The sequence below is a fragment of the Palaemon carinicauda genome, chromosome 36 (assembly GCF_036898095.1).
Source record: "Palaemon carinicauda isolate YSFRI2023 chromosome 36, ASM3689809v2, whole genome shotgun sequence".
NCBI classification, from domain to species: domain Eukaryota; kingdom Metazoa; phylum Arthropoda; class Malacostraca; order Decapoda; family Palaemonidae; genus Palaemon; species Palaemon carinicauda.
This window is the reverse complement of record NC_090760.1, coordinates 17,113,698-17,131,191: the sequence shown is the minus strand read 5'-3', so window position 1 is coordinate 17,131,191 and position 17,494 is coordinate 17,113,698. Positions and strand designations below refer to the sequence as shown.

The 17,494-nt window shown below is 41.3% G+C and overlaps 2 pseudogenes; one reads left to right on the top strand and one right to left on the bottom strand.

The window, feature by feature from the left end:
- The window catches only part of LOC137628502 (endoglucanase E-4-like), a 37,354-nt pseudogene extending 27,487 nt beyond the window's left edge, over positions 1 to 9,867 (top strand).
- Positions 9,716 to 17,494, bottom strand: part of LOC137628501 (U3 small nucleolar RNA-associated protein 15 homolog) — a 203,407-nt pseudogene continuing 195,628 nt past the window's right edge.

Genomic DNA, 17,494 nt, shown 5'->3' with positions numbered 1-17,494 from the left:
GTTTTAAAAGTCTGAATATACATGTTGAATAAATAGGTAAATATGGTGTCACTACTTCGCGGATTTTCACCTATCGCGGCCGCGACTGGAACCTATCTACCGCGATAAACGAGGGTTCACTGTATATACCAAATTTCAACGCTATGTTTTTAAAACTGCGGGAGAAGATAGAATTTGAAGGTCAATAAGGTATAGTTTTGAGATATGGGCATTCAAAGTTTTTCTTTGTATTTTTACAAAGACATTAATAAATCATGATTATTATGAATTTTATGTTCCTTTTTGGATATTAATAAACCAAAAAAGGGATTTTGACGAAGGAAAAATCTATTTCTGGGCGAGAGACCTGTGCCGCCCAGTGAAATTGCTCCTTATGCACCATTTCAAAGGAATATAACTGCTAATATTACCAGAGAAAAAATGTAGAGGAATGCTAGGTTGAACTAGCTCGCTCACCTAATGGTGTCGGTATAGACTGGGGTGAAATACCAGAGGTCTCGTACCATTTAGACTTCTCCTCTTCGAAATCCCTCAATAGTGAGGTGCAGTTCAACCTCCCCTGCCTCGCAGACCAGTACTACTAACTCAACCCACGCTTGCCCATCACTCCTTACAGCACCCTTAAGTTTGGGGTCTGATCAGGGAGGGAGCAAATAGGGTGGGTTCACTGGGCGGCACAGGTCTCTCGCCCAGAAATAGATTTTTCCTTCGTCAAAATCCCTTTTCTGGGCTCAATCCCTGTGCCGCCAAGTGAAATAGTACCAGAGAAAACGAACCCAAACTTCATTAACTATACGGGAACGAATTAAAATCAACATAACAAACAGTGGTTTAATCAAAAGTTAACGTAGAAGACGGTCGTCTTTAATAACATCAGCATGATAAAGTATAATATCCCAGGAAGGGAAGACAAAAGAACATTAACTTAAAATAAAATCAATTAAGGTCAAACACTGGAACAAATTACATACACTTGAACACTAAAGAAATACAGTTCGTATGGTAAGAATAAATTGAACAATGATAATAAAATAGCAATGTTACGAACTAGGAACACCCATGGGTGTGATACAACAAACCGAACTCAGGTAGGAACTGTAAGTGAGGCAGGTAAGAGGAAGAAGGTGGAAGGTATAGGATTCAGGGATTAGTTAGAAGGAATTCGTCCGGGAGATACCACGCTCCCTGCAGCTACGGTAGCGAGTTGAAGGGCCTCTTAATTGTTTAAGATAGTGCCGCTTGAACACTGAGGGGGATTTCCATCCGGTATATTTAGAGAGATCTGTAAAGTTCATATGATGGAAAAAATTTATTGAGGTCGCTACCGCCCGAATGTCGTGGACGTGAGGAAAAGACTCTGGATTGGCCTGTTAAATGAAATACAAGATCTGTTGTCTGATCCCTTTCAAAGTTATAGTCCCTCCCCGCTCCCTGATGAACAAGGGTCCCGAGGTCTTATAGGAAGTCCTTGATAGAAAGGACTTTAGAGTGGTAACCGGGCATAGGGAAGGATCCTGAAGGAGAGGGATAATTTTCCAGGAGGACCATCTATTCTGAGGGTCTTCATTTTTTGCCAAGAAGACCTTGTCTGGGGAGAGGAGGACCTCTCCTGACGGAAGGAACTCTATGTGGCCTGGATCCCTTGACAAGGCAGCTAATTCCGAAATCCTGGCGCCAGATGCTAAACTCACGAGAAAGAGAGTTTTCCTGAGTAGAGGGATATACTCACATGAATCATTGACGGTTTCTGACGCTAGTTTAAGAACATCATTGAGAAACCAGGAAATCGGGCTAGGACGAGAAGATGGTCTCAGTCTGGCACAGGCTCTTGGGATCGAAGCTAGCAATGAATCTGTTAGATCTATATTAAAGCCGATTAGAAAAATCTTCTTCAAGGCAGACTTGATGGTAGTAATAGTGTTAGCTGCTAAGCCCGACTCAAACAAGGTTCTGAAAAAGGTTACCGTTAGGTTTAGTGTCATAAAGTCAGTACTAGAATCTTTCAAAAACTTGCTAGTTTTTTGACCGCTGAGTCATATTGACGAAGAGTGGAGTCTCTCTTGTCAGATTCTAAAAATAAAGTATTCTGGGGGTCTATGTTAGCCCCTTTGTGAGCCGCAAACTTCATGAAGTCCATAAAGTTAGGGTGGTCTGAATGTTTGAGGAAGCGAACACAGTGCATGTTTGTACTATCTGGGTCAAAGTCGGGTTGGGAATCTGGTGAGGGTGGAGATTCAGCTCCAGTAAAAGAGGAAACCAATTGCTCTTGGGCCAATTGGGGGCCACCAGGGCTACTTGACCTTTGAAGGTTCGAAGTTTGTCCAGCACTTTCATCAGTAGGTTCACCGGTGGGAAAAGATAAATCCTTTCCCAGGTGTTCCAGTCGAGAGACATGGCATCCGTGGCGTAAGCCCGAGGGTCCAGGTTGGGGGCCACATAACATTCCAGCTTGTAGTTGGATTCCGTCGCGAAGAGGTCTACCTGGAGATCCGGCACTTGGAAGAGGATCCATTGAAAGGATTTGCGATCTAGTGAACATTCTGACTCCAACGGTACCGTCCTGGAGAGTGCGTCTGCCACAACGTTCCGAACTCCAGCCAGATGGACGGCGGATAGGTGCCATTGGTTTGAGGCCGCCAGGGAGAAGATTGCCACCATCACGTGATTGATGGGACCTGACTTGGAGCCCCCTCTGTTTAGACAACGGACTATGACCTCGTTGTCGAGGACTATCCTCAGATGTTGTTTCTTGGCCGGGGAAAGACGTTTCAAGGTTAGTAAGACAGCCATGGCCTCCAGGATGTTTATGTGAAATTGTTGGAACATTGTGGACCAAAGGCCCTGAACCTTCCTGTGTTGGGAGTAGCCTCCCCAACCTGATAGGGAGGCATCCGTGTGGATGACTATCCTTGGAGGGGGGTACTGCAACGGAACCGACTTTGATAGGCTCTTGGCGGTTGTCCATGGGAGAAGCCTCTTCCGAAGAATGGGAGGAAGGCGTGTCTTCTTGTCCCGACGTTTGTTGTTCGCTCTGGAGCGCCAAACTCGGTTGATGTCTTTCAATTTCGCTTTCAGAAGGAGGTCTGTCACTGAAGCGAATTGTAGGGACCCTAGAATCCTCTCCTGGTTCCTTCTGGAAGTTATCTTTTCCCCCAGAAAGCGTTTGGTATTTTTCGCAATCTCTATCCTCTTGGACCTGGGGAGACATAGAGTGTGAGAACGTAGGTCCCACGGTAATCCCAGCCACTGAAATTTGGTCTCTGGTGTCAGACGATACTTTCCGAAGTTTATTTGGAATCCCAGAAACTGAAGATATTGGATCACCTTGTTTGTTGCCTTGAGACAATCCTCGACGTTGTCTGACCAGATTAGCCAATCGTCCAGGTATGCGACGACTTGGATTCCGTGGGATCGGAGTTCCTGAATGACCGATTCCGTCAGTTTCGTGAAGATTCTGGGCCCGATGTTGAGCCCGAAAGGCATCACTTTGAACGTGTAAGCCTTGTCGTCCAGTCTGAATCCTAGGAATGGGCGGAAGTGTCTCGCTATTGGAACGTGATAGTAAGCATCGGTAAGATCGATGGAGGTGGTGACGGCCCCACGGGGAAGCAAGGTTCGCACCTGCGAGACGGTAAGCATGTGAAACCTGTCGCATTGAATGGACAAGTTTAGTCTAGACAGATCGAGGATGACCCTTCGGCTGTCGGAGTCTTTCTTCGGAACGCTGAATAAGCGACCTTGAAACTTCAGATATTTCGTTTCCTTGATCGCATTCTTGCGAAGAAGATCTTGGGTAAACAAAAGTAGGTCCGGTGTCGAGGGTTGATGGAATTTGTTCGGTGGAGGAGGCCCTTCTATCCAACTCCACCCCAGGCCCTTGGAGATTATGCTGAAGGCCCACCAAGGACTGAATTTCCAGCGACTCCGGAACACATAAAGTCTCCCTCCTACCTGAAGACCGTCAGTAGTTGGAGGTTTTACCGCCTCGGCCACCACGTGACCCTTTTCCACGGGAGAAATATCTCCCTTTGCTTCTGTTCTGAAAAGAACCCCTCGAACCGGGGCCCCTGCCTCGTTGGTATCCTTGGGAGGAAAACCGGGACTCATAGACCGGGTTATAAACAGGAGAGGTAAACGAGTTCGAGGCCACTTGGCTTTCAGGGACGAGGACATACTTCACTTGGGGCTGAGACTTGGAGGTGGAGGGTTGGATGCCCTGAGGGACCGGGGCCGACTGGACTACTTGAATAGGTTGGCGGAATTGGGTAGAGCTATAAGGGCGTAGCCTTTTTCTGCCCCGGGAGTGAATGCTCGATTGTTCGAACTTCCGTTTGGGGGTGAGACCCCAACGGACTTTGAGGCTCTGGTTCACTCTGGCAGCTTCACTCAAAACCGAGTTGACCATGTCCTCCGGGAATAGGTCCGGACCCCAAGCAGAGGCTTTAATGAGCTTATTTGGCTCATGGCGAATAGTAGCTTCAGATAAGACATGCCTACGGCAACGTCTTTTGGCCACCAAGAAGTCGTAGCAATCTGCTAACAAAGATTGCAGGGTGGCTTTAGTCATAACTTTAAAGGAGTATTCCTCGTCATAAGTAAGAGAAAACATCTCCGCCATAGTCGAGACGTTGAGGCTCCGGCTAAACCTAGACCGGGACTCGAACTCGAGTCGGATTAAGGTCTCAGGTAGTCTTGGGAGGCGTTCACTGAATTGCGTCGATGCACAGTCAGCGGATAGCTTACCAGAAGTGAATGTCGATTGAATGTTAAGCCAACATTCATTATCTGATGGGAACAGCAGAGATGTAGGATCTGTCTCCCGGAGTTGTGGCAAAGGTTTATCTTCGGTCACTGCCTGAAGGGCTAATTCAACCATTTTGGTGACGCAAGGAGTGGGGGTCTGTTCGTCCACAAGAAACATGGTGTAAGTACTCTTGTGGGGGGTCAGCATGGTGTTTGTACAACCCCACTCATTTAAGGTTCTAACCCAAACCGACTGAGCTTGTTCCTTCGGAAAGATAACGGTCTCTTTAGGGACCTTATCCAGCCGGACAAGAGCCTCTTCCGTAAGCCGGGCGAAGCCGGGGAAAGGAAATTGAAGGCCGGGAGGGAAGAACTCAAAATCTTCAATGGGCCTGGTCCCAAAACCCTCAATGGTCAACATTCCGTCCGTGAAAGGACAGTGGAGCGCCATTTTCCACGGGTTGTTCTTCGTGAAGGGTGGAAGTTTTGAGGCGTCCGGGATGAGGAACTGCTGTTGTTGAGGCAGTCCACCTTCCAGGGTATCTAGTCTTCTGGTGACGGCAGAAAGTATAGAACTAATCTGCTCTGTAATGACCCTCGACAACATATTCGTGAGGGCCACCGGGTCGAGGTTGGTTGTGGTAATTAAGGGGGATGACTGCACTCCCGGGTCCTGAGACATAGGGGCAGTGCTAGTCGAGCCACTAGGGGCTCCGGGGAGGGGAGCCTTCTTGGGCTTCGATGATCCAGGTAGTGTACGATTCTTACGAGTCCTCACTAAAGGTCTGTTCTGGGATTTGACCTTGGGAGGAACCGAGAGCGATCTCGGGGAGGATTCGTGGTTCCCTTCAAAACCAAGAAAGGAAGAATTATTAGAAGTTGAAGAAAAAGAGGGGCTAAGAAGAGAGGTCTTAGCGCCAGACCCACCTGCCTCACTTACCACCTTACCTGTGTCTGGTTCGTCTAAAACCATGGGCTCTATGTCTAAGGTCAGAGCCGTAACATTGTCTTCAATGGGGTCCGGGTCGTCAGGGATGTCTGTATCCTGGACGAGATTGAGTTCTACGGTTTCCGCAATGTCAGCAATTATAGGAGCAGCCACTTGCCTAGGCACTGCTGCTGAAGATTTTGCGTTCGGGTAGATAAGACTACAATAATCTTCTGAGAGGACGTAGGGCTTCCTGGCCTTTACGTTACGGGCGAAGCCGCCTACCCATAATTTCAAAGTGGCTCTTGCTGAAGTTTTAACCGCCTGGGAACTCTGAAAGGACGGGGATAAGGTTAGCAAACCAGAGGGACAAAATGATGAATGAACCCGAAGATTCATAACAAAAGTCAATGATTATGTATCATATTGATGCCGCCCAGTGAAGGGAATGTAAATACAAAAATGACTGAAAGAGGCTCACCGAATCTGAAGCGAGGGTGGAGATAAGGTCATAACAGATAAGGCAGTTGTCAGGGTGCCATACCACAATATCGTCCATCTGGATCCCACAGTCCGCGTGGGACCGACAGACAGCATGTCTGCAAGGCTGGTGAAGGACGGCCGCGCAGGCTGTCATCCGGCAACGGACCACCTGTAAAAGGAATAGTCCATGAGCATCTACTAGTTTCTCTATAAGGGGTCCCGGAGGGTCCGGGACCTGCCAGTTAATAAAAATAAATGTATAGCCTTAGACTAAACATGCAGAGAACTGAGACTATTCCAAGAGCAATCCGGCAGAGCCGGGTATGAAAAAGGATGCAAAAAACAGTGATGAATATATAATCATAACTAGTTCCGGGGCCCCCGGGGCCGGGGAACAGGGTTGGTAAGTAAACTTAAAGTAAACTTAAAGTAACTTAAAGTAAACTTAAAGTACCTAAGATACATCCTTAAAGTACATAAATAGAGAACGCCAATTATGATCTGAAACTAATGTCTGTAATGAATAGGGCTCCCGGAGGGAGGATATTAATCAAAACCGTGTCAGTGTCAACCGATCTTGTAGTTAAGAGCCCGGCGGCTCCGATGTCTGATGACGGGAGGGTACAACGGGAGAGCGCGGGGGGAGCCAATGGAACCCCCCTACCTTACCGGAGGTACCGGGACAAAGGTAATGATTCATGTAGAATATAATATAATGATATGGGATATAATAAGTCCTATACGGACGATAATAGCAGGAGGTACCGTAGGTGGGGACACTCCTAATATAAGTGCTCATTCTAACAACCGTAGCTAAAAGCAAGGTTACACCAAGGTGCAGTTATACCGACTAATCACGTGTGATAGTCCCCGGTGGTCCCGGCCTTCCCCCTCCCCGACCGATGGCCAATCGGGGCGACGGGAGGGGGGAGACGAAACCGCCCGGTATGAATGAATGAGACTAAGTCATACCCCGTTGGTATACTCAATCCTCAATATGTCGGAACGTTGATGGAAGGCTGAGGAACAAGCATACTTGACCCGTAAATCATAACCAACAACCATCGAGTGAGAGGAAGGGTGTACACTGAAGGGGGGGGATGGAATAGCCTCCCCAACTTGTTGGGGGGGGGGGGGGGGGGTAATGGTACCGGGAAATCGCCAGTGCGCAGTGGTAGACAGGGCTACCAACTGGAGATCCCCTCAATCATGACATGAAAATCCCAAAAATATGATCATAACGGAGTAAAGCAATAAATATAATATCAATGTATAAATACATAAAAATAATTAATGAATTAAAAGTGAAATCACGTAAGTAAGGTTAGGCATGCAGAAATAATATGGCTAGAGAGGGACTCGGGCGAGTGGCAAGGGAGGAGCATGACGCCATCAGGAGATGGAAAGCAGGGGTACCAACCTAGTTACTGAAGCGGTAGATCGAACAGTAAAAACAACAAAATACGCGAGAGTCCCACTCGAACCAAACGTAAAACTAGATGGAGCGTAATAAAACAAAAGGTTTTACTAATAATAAGTGAGATGGTCGATATTAAAGCTCCTAGAACTAGCGAAACAATCTCAATGGTGACGCTATTTACCAACATGCACAAATGCAGGCATACCAACACAACCTACTCCTGATGAAACGCTAACACCGATATCATAGGATAACATAAAATAAATGCTATATGAAAGCATAAAGTCGGTGTACTATATGAATATAAGGAAAAAACTCCTAAAGGTTCGAACGAATATTAAAGACGGACGAACTAACGAGACAAAGGGCAGAGGCGAAAGTAAGAACGGGGACGCCGCTCATATATAAACACTTCTCAATAATAAAAACAAAGATTACACTGCCCAATCTCGCTAACAACTCATGGATAAGGTACTTAACTTCGATGGGGTATCTTGGGAATCGGCCATCGAGAGAAAGTTGATGATAAATCCAATGAAAAACACGAGAATAAAATACTTGGACTTATATGAATCAGGTGCTTGAAAGGAGTGATGGGCAAGCGTGGGTTGAGTTAGTAGTACTGGTCTGCGAGGCAGGGGAGGTTGAACTGCACCTCACTATTGAGGGATTTCGAAGAGGAGAAGTCTAAATGGTACGAGACCTCTGGTATTTCGCCCCAGTCTATACCGACACCATTAGGTGAGCGAGCTAGTTCAACCTAGCATTCCTTTACATTTTTTCTCTGGTAATATTAGCAGTTATATTCCTTTGAAATGGTGCATAAGGAGCAATTTCACTGGGCGGCACAAGGATTGAGCCCAGAAATGACAATTTGTCCTAAATTGTATTTTTCCTAGCTATACAAACCCGTAATAATTTAATATAGGAAATAGTTTCAGCTGCGCTGAAGCGAATTCCTAAATTAAATGATTACGAGGTTTGTATATCGTGTCGGAACAACAATATCATTTATCATAATTTAATAATAAAGAAGATAACTTTGCTCAATATCTTACTTCTTTAGGCTCCTGGTTGCTCCTTCATTCACAACACTCTCTCTCTCTCTCTCTCCTTCACTAACTCTGCTAATATTGTCGATATTACCCACTTCTGAACTCGCATTAGAGCAAATTTTCTTCTTCCTTATATAAGCGAGAAGTTGAAATTGTCGTTCCCTCTTTGGCATAATGAAATTCTTACCGAAACCAAGAAAAACAGACGTAAAAGCGAGCGAATGTCAGAGGTCAAACTCAAACGTGTACTCTCTCTAAGGTTTGAGCTAGCACTGAAGGGCGTAATCATAAAACTTCTGTCTTATGACTCATGGAATCTATACAGATCCCATTCCTCCCAATTTGGTTTATATTAAAATGTAATAATTATCAAAATTTACGATAACAGAAGAAATACTGCATTTTCTTGTAGGGATCAATGTTTCTGGCTTATTGAGTTACTTTTACGAATTACTCTGTAACCATGAAAGTAAGAGGAATTTTGACAAAATATTTTATATACGCATTCTCCGTTGCCATACAAAGCTCAGTGAATTTTTTCAAGATTTTGAATTTTTCCTCCAATACCCCCATATGTTGGCTTACCAGCCTGCCCCCTTAAGCTTGTGATGAATATGGGAATAGAAAAATGAACTACACTGCTATACGATCTGTTCTAGAATAGTTGTTAACAGTAATATTTTGTTTTTGCAAGAATGACCAATATGTAGATGACCATCACGACTACGTCAAAAACGAAGTTGCCTGTGATTATAATGCTGGGTTCACAGCAGCCCTTGGTGCCATGGTAGAAAACCACTACAGTAAATAAATACAAAGTAAGTAAAATGAATTAAATTATAGTACTGCATCAAACTTTCAAAAGTACTGTATAAAAAATAAAATCTGTGCATTATCAAAATCTAGATCATGCTTAGAAATCATACACACCCTTTGTGTACATAATTCTAGACTGACCTTGTGAAAGGAGTGATTAAATTACATGCTTTGATATTTCAACAAATTTATTTTTCAGTTAACTTCTACAAGATCCATTGGAATGGCTTTCTCCACAGATTTTGCAGGCGAGGGCATGGCAAGATTACCCTGAGGTAACAACACTGGTTCCTTTATGTTTCCCGCAGTGTTGATGTCGTCAGTGTTGGAAACAGTGAGGAACATCTGGAGGACGCCCATCAAAGAGGCATGTTCTCGAGTCAACTCCATTTCAATGTGGATCTATGTAAAAATAAAAGAAATATTTCAACTCTACTAGTGCCTGCATGCATTACCCAAAAAATAAAATACTATCTGACTATCTGATGGTTTTTTATTCAAATCTAACTATAGTAATTAATGTTGAAACTAATTATAAATACCCAATCAAGATAAATTTTTAATTCACACTAAAAATTTACAAGTGCACACTACACAACCATAGTTGTGTATAAGTTTAACTAAAACTTGATGCACAAAGTATATACAGTAACAGCTATACTGTCTATTGACTATGACACCCTCTTTTCAGTAATCAAAATGTGTCTGACAAACAGAAAATGGAGACATGAAGTAGAGATGCCTGCACAGTACATGAGTAAGGAAGGTATTGAAGGATAAAAATACATCTACAGAGCAAAATCATGGTAAAAGTTTAGTATGTGAAAAGTGGGTAGGTCTCGTGCTGTTAATAACCGAAGAGATGGACCATAATATAAAAAAAAAATTGATACAACACATAAAGTACAAAGGTGAATGCTACAATCAATGTCAGGATCTGACATATTGCTAATAGCCCTCTTGTCTTGCTGTGCAGATGTATGAAAAGGTTGCAACTAAAGACAACTTTCATTATAAAGGACTTCTGATTCCTGATTTTGTTAGATGATAAAGAGATAAACGCTTCCTTAATTTTTTTCTTTTGAATCCTTTAAAAGCAAATAGATTCCTAACAAAGAACGAAGGCACTTTTAGTAAAAGGCCCTCCAATGCGACATTTATCTTCTTCGTCGTTGTCTTTTATAGTAAAAAAAAAAAAAAATGTCCGATAGAGGGAATGGAGGAGGAGAAAGATTGGTAGAGGAGGGAGGGAGAGGGTAAACTTTCCTTCCCCTTGCAGTCTGACTAACCAATAAGAAATGGGCTCTCTCTCTCTCTAAGGAGGAAGATATAAGAGCTTCTTCTGCCACAACACAAACTACTACACTCGATGTTTTGGCATAAGGTGGCCACTAGGAACATTTCCTGAAATTGCAACACAGGAATCACCATCTGGGGAACTCCGTCGGTGCCAGGTGAGCCCACCAAAAGAAAAGCATTTAGTGTCTGGTTTGGAAGAATTGTATCCTCATAGGAATAAAATTCACTTCACCATATGCTTACCTTTCAGTGTGCATCTGCTTGTAAGTGAGAACACTCACAAACAAGAAAAATAAACCAATACTTATCACAAACAAATGAAAGATAAGATCTAACTTTTGAGACAGACAAAAGTGCCTCTCCACTGAGCCATCTGTCATTAATCAACTACCTCATTAACGATTCTATGGCTATTTCAATGCCGCTGAAGACAAATCCCCATTTTAAAAGACAAAAGATTTGTACAGTTTGCATGTAGGAACCATAATACACTAAATTACTGAAAAGATAAACATAAAAAAACCCTAAATATTAATTACCCGTACTACTATATAGAACAACAAATAGTAACAATGAAACAAACCAACTACTATATGTAATCATAACAACTAAAAAACAATCAACATTTAAATAATAAGGCAAACTATGGTAACAGTACAGTAGCTACTCTTACACTAAATGAAATAACAACTTAAAATGATGTAGAGAACTGAGACTGAGTGCTTAGAATTAAACTCTTCTATAATATGGAAATTTTATTCAAGCTATGACCAACTTTTGGAATGATCTTCCTAATCAGACAGTTAAATCAGTGGAACTTTAAAAGCTCAAACTTGCAGTTGGGAATCAGTATATGGTACATTCCCAAAACGTATCCGTGGGAATCCAGCGGGTTCCCGGAATGTATCCACACCTGAAGACTTACAAGATCACCTCGTGCAGGATGCAAGCGGTGATCTTCTGAAGTCTTCAGCAATGTCTAAGAAGAGCTGGATAACATAAAGCTCTCAAGTCTCTGGCCTTAACATTACTATAATGCAAATGTACATTCTCAGAGGAAGGTATTATGAACAGGTGATGGCACATGTGATCACAGGAAAGCAATTGTGGGAGCCCGCGCACACAGGAGAGCGAGCGCAGAAAGGTGAGGGCAAGGTCCTATAGAAGCGCACCCAATGGAGAGCTCTCGTGGTTGTGCACACAGGAAAGCTCCCTCCTACAAGAGTCCTCCTTGAGATGTCATCCTCTTTTTTGTCTTCAGTGAAAGGAGTCAAGCACTCTCTCCCATCGGAAAGGAAAGGTAAGACATGCACACTCCTATTACTGAAGGACAAAAGTTTGTATTCAGGCATGAACAGCTACAAATTAGTCTAAGTGCATAGTTGATTACATAACTCTATTCAATTACTATACTTTTATCTTTCTTTGTACCATATATAAAGTGTTGAATAGAAAAATACATATTTTATTTTAACCTGAGAAATTACTAGTCATATAACAATACAAACAGTTAAGTGTCTCAATTTTATGAGCGACAAACGAATATCGTAAATATGTATAGATCACTTATTACTTAAAATTGATTTAAGCAGCAATCCTCGTTTTATTCTACCATCTATTATTCTTGGTTTTCTCTCCAAGAAATAAGATATCTCTGAGGATCATTTTCTACTTGTAGTAGCTGTAGTGGTGGTAATAGTTGCAGTAATAACAGAAAAATATGAAAATCATATGCTTTCAAAAGGCACTAATCGCTACAAGAAAGCACAAATAACTTACCTCAATTCTTAAATTTCTAAAATGCTTCACTAAAGCTGGACTTTCATCTAACGAATCTTCATATATATATCTGTAATAAAAAAAATTGAACCATTAGTATTACAAAATAACAATTCCTTATATAAAAGGACAAATTTATGTAATTTTAAAATTTCTATTTAGTAACTAATTAACTTTTATAAAATTTCCACACTTGAAAATCAATTTGAATAATTTATCAGAAATCTAAGTTATGCAACCCATCGACTTCAAGTGACAGATTAGGTTTTTCTGCTTTTCAGAAATTATCTGCTTAAACTTTTTTCCAACATTAGGCAAGTTTTAACTACCAACGTTAGGCAAAGTTTGGCCTTATTTATGCATTCTCTTTTTTTTCTCCAAGAGATGTTATACATTAACTGTTACAGGGGGAAACCAGTCATTTTCTTTTTTTAGAATAATAGCTTTAAGCATTCTTTTTGTGAATCACTGTACAACCTAAAGGCCAAAATTCTTTACGAGATATGATTACCATTTCTACAGGTGTGGAGACTTGCCTTCCATCTTCCTACTGGCACTTTGATAATCCCCACCCCAGCATAGTGACTATAAATCTGAGAAGTGAATATATTATGCTATAGTTTCACAGTAAAAGAATTTCTACGACCCAATAAGTTTACAGTACATAAATACCCTATAAGGGTGAGCGAGCTGGGTATATTCCTGGCATTCCATGCAACTTTTTTCTCTGGTATATTTAGCAGTATTTATACCTTAGAAATGGGGCTATAAGGAGCATTTCACTATGAGACACAGGTCCCTCACCCAGAAATAGATTTTTCCTTCGTCAAAATCCCTTTATTAACCCAATTTCTTCACACAAAAAAAAAAAAAAAAAAAAAAAAAAAAAAAAAAAAAAAAAAAAAAAAAAAAAAAACCCTCATAAAACTAGAGTCCAGACCTCCGCAGCGCCAGCTTATTTCTCGACCTTGACCTTAACATGTATCAATTGGCATGGATTTTCATACACTCAAATATGAACCAAGTAGTAAGTCTATGTGACAAGGATGTCCAAACTTATGGCTGATTACGTGAATTAGACATTTGCTTGACCGTGACCTTGACTTTCAAAAATTTAATAATTTCCAGCTATTTACATAACTATTAATCCCTGCCAGTTTCATTACTTTGCAATTAAAATTGTGGCCAGGGAGCTGTTCACAAACAAACAAACACACACACAAACATACAGGGATGAAAACATAAACCTCCTTCCAACTTTGTTGGTGGAAGTAATAATATATCATCACATAACTTACCAACGAGTGCATGCATCACATCCATTAATGGCTGCTTGTATAGGGGATAACGTATGTTTCTTTTTATGAATTCCATCAGACGGGTCAACTCCTTGGCATCCCGACCAGCTATGGCCGTTTTCAACCCTTTACGTCTGTAAGACACATTATGTCACTTAAGAGATTCTATTCATAGTGGAATATTATCATCATCATCATCATTATTATTATTATTATTATTATTATTATTATTATTATTATTATTATTACTAGCTTTAGAGATTCTATTCATAGTGGAATATTATCATCATCATCATTATTATTATTATTATTATTATTATTATTATTATTATTATTATTATTATTATTATTATTATTATCATTATTATTATTATTATTATTATTACTAGCTAGGCCACAACCCTAGTTGGAGTAACAACATTGAAATAGATCTTTCATGTATAATCAATAAAAAGAGACAATGAGAGGAAACTTCAAACATTTAATAAACAAATAAAGAAAACTTTAAGACAACAAAGGCACAGGAAAAAGTCCCTAATTCACTTCATATAGGGTTATGAAATCTTAAAAGATACAATTAACATAGACAAAAGTTCAAAGTTGGAGCAAATATTTTCATGTTGACCAGGCTGACTTGAGTCTTTTTATAGTTTATATATGACATATCTGTTTTTGACGTTGTTAATAGTTTATATAGGACATATCTGTTTTGACTTTGTTACTGTATTTAGAATGATTTATTATTAACTTATTCTCATCATTTATTTATTTCCTTATTTCCTTTCCTCACTGGGCTATTTTTCCCTATTGGAGCCCTTGGGCTTGCAGCATCTTGCTTTTCCAACTAGGGTTGTAGCTTGGCTAGTAATAATAATAATAATAATATAGTGCACTATAATCAAAGTCACATTACATTCCACTTATCAGCTGAAAAATAACAGCTGCATTATAGTTTTGGAAAACCTCTTAAAATAGACACATTAAGACTTACTTTATGAGTTCACGCATCACATTTACAGTGACGTGGGGCTTCACTCTACAGACGTACGGCAAAAGAACAGCATCTAGCGCTTTGCTTTACTGATATTTTCTAAGATGGATATCATACTCAGACAGAGCAGCTCTTTCATCTACACTCACTACCTGGAATTATTAAAATAAGAAATTTAAAAATATATCAACTAAGTACTTTCCAAAGTTTAATAGCTCCACTTTAAATAATCACATACATATACCAAGGCACTTCCCCCAATTTTGGGGGTAGGCGACATCAAACAAATGAAAAAAAAAGGGGGGGACCTCTCCTCTCTACGTTCCTCCCAGCCTGACAAGGGACTCAACCGAGTTAGGCTGATACTGCAAGGGTGCCACAGCCCACCCTCCCCGGTTATCCACCACAGATGAAGCTTCATGACGCTGAATCCCCTACTGCTGCTACCTCAGCGGTCATCTAAGGCACCGGAGCAAGCAGCAGGGCCTACAGGAACTGCGTCACAATCGCTCGCCATTCATTCCTATTTCTAGCACGCTCTCTTGCTCTCTCTCACATCTATCCTCCTATCACCCAGAGCTTTCTTCACTCCATCCATGTACCCAAACCTTGGCCTTCCTCTTGTACTTCTCCCATCAACTCTTGCATTCATCACCTTCTTTAGCAAACAGCCATTTTCCATTCTCTCAACATGGCCAAACCATCTCAACACATTCATATTCACTCTAGCTGCTAACTCATTTCTTACACCCGTTCTCACCCTCACCACTTCGTTCCTAACCCTATCTACTTGAGATACACCAGCCATAATCCTTAGACACTTCATCTCAAACACATTCAATTTCTGTCTCTCGGTCACTTTCATTCCCCACAACTCCTATCCATACATGACAGTTGGTACAATCACTTTCTCATACAGAATTCTCTTTATATTCATGCCCAACCCTCTATTTTTTACTACTCCCTTAACTGCCCCCAACACTCTGCATCCTTCTTTCACTCTCTGACGTACATCTGCTTCCACTCCACCATTTGCTGCAACAACAGACCCCAAGTACTTAAACTGATCCACCTCCTCAAGTAACTTTCCTTTCAGCACAATATTCAACCTTGCACCACCTTCCCTTCTCGTACATCTCATAACCTTTCTCTTACCCACATCAACTCTCAACTTCCTTCTCTCACACACCCTTCCAAATTCTGTCACTAATCGGCCAAGCTTCTCTTCCGCGTCTGCAACCAGTCCAGTACAGTATCATCTACAAACAACAACTGTTTTACCTCCCATTCATATTTCCAGAAAAAAAAAATATAAAGAAGGATGCCACTATACAGTACTATACCCCTTTCATTAATAATTGTCCCAAAATTACCTTTCCTAAAGATTGAATCTATAATTACAAGGCATTACTTATCATCCGTGATGAAGTTTAATCCAGAATAGAACTTTTTTGTCTAATACCATAAAGGGATAATTCAACCTAAAAATATTGCAAATAGTGATGCTATTCTAATACACAACAAGTTTTGTGATGCTGATGCCAAAAATTCTAGGGATACTAAAGCCACTATTGTATCCACTATTTTCTTAACCTGTTAAGCATCAACCACAAAATAATATGTTCACCACGATCTACTCGGTACCGCCTTCAACTGGATATTACGTTCATGATTTTAAATGAGTGTTTCAAGTAGTCAATCTCGTAATAATATTTTGACTCGTATGGTAAGTATAGGAAAACACTATTTGGCAACACACTCAGCTTGAGCAAGCTGTAAATGGAAACCTATAAGGCATCTGGCAACTTTTTTCTGAAGGTCGCTTAACGTTAGACAACTGGTACTGTATGGTTTCCTTTCAGTGAGCTTCGGGTGTTTAGGTTGAGAGGGTAATTTGCTTTGCTTCTTTCACAATGAGTGGCCTAGAGACGAGGCATATTTCTTTAGATTAAATAAATGAAATACTAGATAAGCAAGCTGATGATAACAATGCATAATAATGCATAGATGTATGATATTTTTCATTACGTATTACGTACCCTTTTGAAATAAAATAATAGTAGTATTAATTTTTCATTCCATTACTTAACCCATTTACCCCCAAGCTATTTGGAACTTTCCAACCCTTAAACCCCAGGTGTTTTCTTTTTCAAGCACATTTTGCAATATATCTTTTCTGGGTCGATCTGTGACGGCCAGCACTCACCACCATATCTTTGAGCTCCGTCATAGCCCCCTAGAATGTGTTGTATCTGCTCTTTAACCCTACCCTTGGCTTTTAGCAGTCACGGTTTTATGCAAGGAATATGAACATCAGGATCCTTTGAGGGTCCTAGGTCGGTGACGCAGGTAATTGCAAAGCTGAAGGCTCCAAACTTATCACCACCTACCTGCCCATCCATGGGGTCGATGTCCAACCTTAGAGAGGACACTCCGAGGAGATAGGATCCTCTAAATGGAGCATTCCTTCCAAACCTTGATACCCAAGGGCGGGGAGCCGCTCTTGCAGGCCGGAGAGATTCACCATCGTCCTGAAAGAAGTGAGGGGATTAGTGATGAAGGAGAAGACCGTTCTCCTCAATAAGTAATGCATACATAAATCCGGATCAAATTAAATCATCGCCCAAGTATACCAAATAGAAACATTAGAACCAACTTACCTCATGGGTCAGGAGTAGGGAG